The sequence below is a fragment of the Artibeus jamaicensis genome, unplaced genomic scaffold, assembly GCF_021234435.1.
Source record: "Artibeus jamaicensis isolate MK-2021 breed Jamaican fruit bat unplaced genomic scaffold, CSHL_Jam_final contig_484, whole genome shotgun sequence".
In the NCBI taxonomy this organism is placed as follows: Eukaryota; Metazoa; Chordata; class Mammalia; order Chiroptera; family Phyllostomidae; genus Artibeus; species Artibeus jamaicensis.
This window is the reverse complement of record NW_026521859.1, coordinates 2395542-2400031: the sequence shown is the minus strand read 5'-3', so window position 1 is coordinate 2400031 and position 4490 is coordinate 2395542. Positions and strand designations below refer to the sequence as shown.

Below are 4490 nucleotides of genomic sequence, written 5' to 3'. Positions count from 1 at the left end.
AACGATATCCATTGTATCGGGAGACTGCGGAGATCCCCGCCCCCTACAAGCTGAAAGAACTCTGCATTAGTGAGGACGGTGAGGTTGGGGCAGTCCCAGACTCTGAGTCTGCTGACCACTCCTACACAAGGGACACTGAAAAGTGGGGCAGGACAGTCTGACCCCTCAGGGGCCAGGCAGGGAAGTCAGAGCCGCTGAGGATAGGTGTCCAGTTCCAAATAAGAGCACCTTGATGTCACGTTCTACACCCATACAAGTTCTCAAACAGAGCTCACACCGGAGAATCAAAACCCTAGGTCACTGACGCCGGCTGTAAGGAACTCCAGGTGGACAGGACAACTGTGTTTAGGGCTGCAGCCCAGTGGCCCCTCTGCCTTGGGGTACCAGGAGGAACCCTCTCTCTTCAGCAGTGCACACTCAGGTCATCTCTGGGGAATCGCTGCATTTTGTAGAATCTACTTGGATTCCTGAGGTTTTACACTTAACTTGCTGATTTTGCAGATGTTGACATAATCCTTGAATGTCTTGGAATTAATTACCTTCCACCCGAAGTGTGGAATCTGAAGCTGCTTTTGAGGTAGGTCCGAGGCCACGGAGCTACGCCCACAGCGTAGGCTACTTTTCCCTGCCATCTTGCCTAGGCCATGGTACCCAGATATTGTAGCAAGTATGATTCTAGATCTTTCTGGGAAGGCATTTTTTAGGTGAGATTAACATTTAAACTGGTAGACCATGAGTAAAGCAGCTTCCCCTTCACAGCATGGGTGACTCTGATGCCATCAATTCTACATAGAAACATTTCTACATAGAAACATTTTCTACATAGAAAATGTTGCGAAAAAAACCTCTGTTCTCCCCCCCATAAGAGGGAACTGTGACAGCAGACTGCCTTCAGACCTGAAGTTCATCAGCACCAGTGTTCTCTGTGGTCTCTAGTTCATGTCCTGCCCTCCGCTACAGAGTGTGGCCTTGACCCTGTCAAACCACATGATCCAGTTCCTTAAATAAATTTCTCTCTCTCTCACATGTATGTATTCGTTTATATATAAACACATATACACACATACGCATGCATTTTACAGATATACATACACATGTATTATATATTACATGCATACATGTACATATACATGTATATAAATATGCATGTATGTGTGCATTTTAAATATAAATATACATATTAAAATATTTTATACTATATAATATCTTATATAAACTTATATATTTGTATATGTAAGATATAAATATTTCAAATATATAGATATAAATGTATATTAAATATATATACATATTCAATATTAACACACACATATATAAATATATTTTCAAATACTCCACTTCTACAAAAGTTTAAGTTATTCCAGCTTGCCTAGTAATGTTCTAATTTTACCCCAGGCCTTAAATTTTTTTCCTTTTCTACCGAAGGGGAGCTTTTATTTATTTATGACTTCCTCTGAAGTGAGTGATTGCAAAATTTAAGAAAGGAATATAGTTCAATTCATTAAGTTACAAAATGTAACATTCTAAGGTAGTTCAGTTTATGGCAGATACTAGATTTAAATAAGACAGCTAAAGTGTTCTGCACCCCTGTGATGGGTACAGACTTTGAAATGGTTAGAAACCAGAAAGTAACTGTTTTTTTAACCTACAGATGCTGCCCAAAGAAGAAACATTTATCAGGTTTTAAATGACGCAGATTTAACTCAGCTGTTGGAAGCTTGCCACAGAAAATTTCATCAGCAAGTGAAACAATTACTGTAAACTAGAGCAGGACATTCAGGTGTGAGACCCCTCAGGTCTACTGAGGGCCCATGAAAACAGGCACCATTTCAGAGAGAAATAACTGCAATTTTTAAAACGTTTTTCTAAGTTGCATTCAAGTCTTAGCACCTTCGGCATGTTTGTCCAAATTGACTTCAATGTACCAAGTGGGGAGAGCGCCCTCTTCACCTTTATTTGTCCGCATCACCGTTGTCACCCTCTATGACACACAGCATTTCTCATTCAACCACCGGAATGGTTCCCTCATTCTGTCAAACAGGGAAACAGCTTTGCAAGTCCTGATGGCAGGGAGCGGTTCCTACTCATCACACTGGTGGTGGGAATCGTGGCCAGCACCCTCCCCTGATCTCGAGGTACCTGCTGACGGCCACTCTGGTCCTGAGCAGGGGTTGAACACCTGTCCGTTCACTCCGTGCCCAGGACCTGCCTTCGCCTCAGCCAGCTGGGCCCCAAACTTCTGAACCTCTGAGAGTCACTGTTTGCTTGTTGTTTTTTTTTTTTTAATATTTCAGCTAACTTCTGTTCATGTTTTATCCAAACTGGTTGGGTCTCCCATTGGAGGATTCTTTAGGTAAACATCTTTCACTTTGCCATGGCTTCTCTTTGATCCATCTCCTTTGCGTTTCTTTATTTAACTCATTAGCTTCCTGTTGGGGCTTTTTCCTTGTCTGTTCAGGCGGGAGGTTGCTGAGCCCCTCTGGTGGTAAAGGTAGCTTGAGAGAAGCCCTGGCGCCAGCCTCCTGGAGCAGAGTCGGAGGTCAGGAGGGGACGGACTGGTCGGAGCAACGGGAGGCAGGGGCTGCGGGGGCAGCAGAGGGTGAGCAGAGGCAGGGGGAGGACGGGAGGCGGATGGGAGAAGGGAAGTTAAAAGGGACACAAGCTTGATTTGGGGGTTTTGTTTGTGTGTTTGTTTGTTGAAAGGCCATAACTTTCCTTTGGATTTGCCAGCTCGTTTGAGCTCCTCTTTGCTGTGTTCTCTGACATGGTAGCTGCATAGACTGAGTGTAATCCACGAACTCGATGTCTCCCGGGGGCTCTAACCCTGATTTACAAGCTTCTATGGCCAGTTGCAAATCATTTTTTTTAAATATAAGGACTCTCTTTTTACTTCTTTAAAGATTTTATTTATTGCCCTGGCCCGTGTGGCTCAGTAGATTCAGCGCTGCCCTGCAAACCAAAGGGTCGCTGGTCCAATTCCCAGTCAGGGCACATGCCTGGCTGCGGGCTAGGTCCCAAGTTGGGGTGTGTGAGAGGCAACCACGCACTGATTTGTAGCCTCTCTCACACCCCCAAGTGGGGACCTGGCCTGCAACCCAGGCATGTGTCCTGGCTGGGAATCAAACTGGCCATCTTTCAGTTCACAGGACGGAGCTCAATGCACTGAGCCACATGAGCCAGGGTGATATATCTGACGCCAGCACTTCCTAATGATTGGAATCACCTGCCCATCACTCCCTGCATATGTCTTCACTGACTGGCCAGTTCTCACTATCTTCTTTCCTGCATCTCTTTTCCTTTTTGAAATATGTTGGGAATGTGGGTGTTGTAACGCTAGCACTGCCCCTGGGTGGATCTCTGAAGAATCCATGAGGAATCTGCTGTGTTGTTTTCTGCCACTAGGTGTCGTGCCTTTCCAGCGCCTGTGTCCACGCTCTCGGAGCCCGGCCAGCTGCGTGGGGCTCCTCAGGACCCCACTCACAGAGTCAGGCTGGCTCAGGTTGCTCCCTGCACAATCGTCCATCACCTTGAAGGTGGAAAGGAAGGCCTTCCATGCCTTATACCTGAATTCTTCCTCCTCCGTCAAGTAGTTTTTAAGTAGACTACTTCTTTGGAAGATTTCCTCAGTTGCTTTGCATACTGAGTTCAATCTCTGTTCTTCCCTTGATAAGTTTGATGTCTTTCTCAGGAACATCCGTTCCCCACTGTGCGTGTTTTTCTGAGTTGCCAGCTGGATCCCAGAGCTCGTTGCCCAGCCCACAGTGCAGTGGGCTGGAATGGTCCCCTTCCCCGAGGTTCCTGCCCTGGGTGTCCTCCTCATCCCCTCCCCACGGCTCCTCAGTACGGTGGTCAGAGGAGGCGGCAGCCACAGCACCTGCCCACACCCACCCAGTGAGCAAGTGAAGGGGGAGGGCTTAACATTATAAATTTTATATTTTCCTTGCTGTTGATTTTGAAATAATTTATGTATCTTACTTTGGGTTTGTGGCAGAAGGCCACCTGGAATAAATGGTAGAATTAAGGTCAGTAAGTACAGGTGTGGTTCTCCCTTGAATTACTGCTAACATCATCTTAGAATATCACCCCTGGATCTGGTCGCTTCCCACAGCCCATCTGGGTGCTGTCCTCTCTACAGCAGTGAACAGGTAGCCTTCCAGCTGGGCCCCTGCGACCCTCATGCCCATTACCCACATAACAGACAATAATAATTCAATTGTGAAGATACAGCCTCACAACTGCCTCACACAGAACACTGGTCTCCCTCCTTGGGCAGAGTGAGCTCCCCGTCCCTCACCACCACCTACGAGCCCCCCAGGACAGGGCCCCTCTCACCACCCAGGCCTCATTGCCACACTCTCGCCCCAGCCTCGGGCCGCTGCCCTGCTTTGACTCCCATAGGACCCTGCTCTCCGGAGACCCACATGGCTGTTCCCCACACCACTCAGGTATCTGCTCAAGTGTTCAGTGTCACGTCTTAAGAAACACCCTGT

The 4490-nt window shown here is 47.0% G+C and overlaps 1 pseudogene; it reads right to left on the bottom strand.

The window, feature by feature from the left end:
- Window positions 1-2305: 2305 nt before the first annotated feature.
- On the bottom strand, window positions 2306-3820 carry LOC119059735 (formin-binding protein 1-like; annotated as a pseudogene).
- Window positions 3821-4490: the final 670 nt, after the last annotated feature.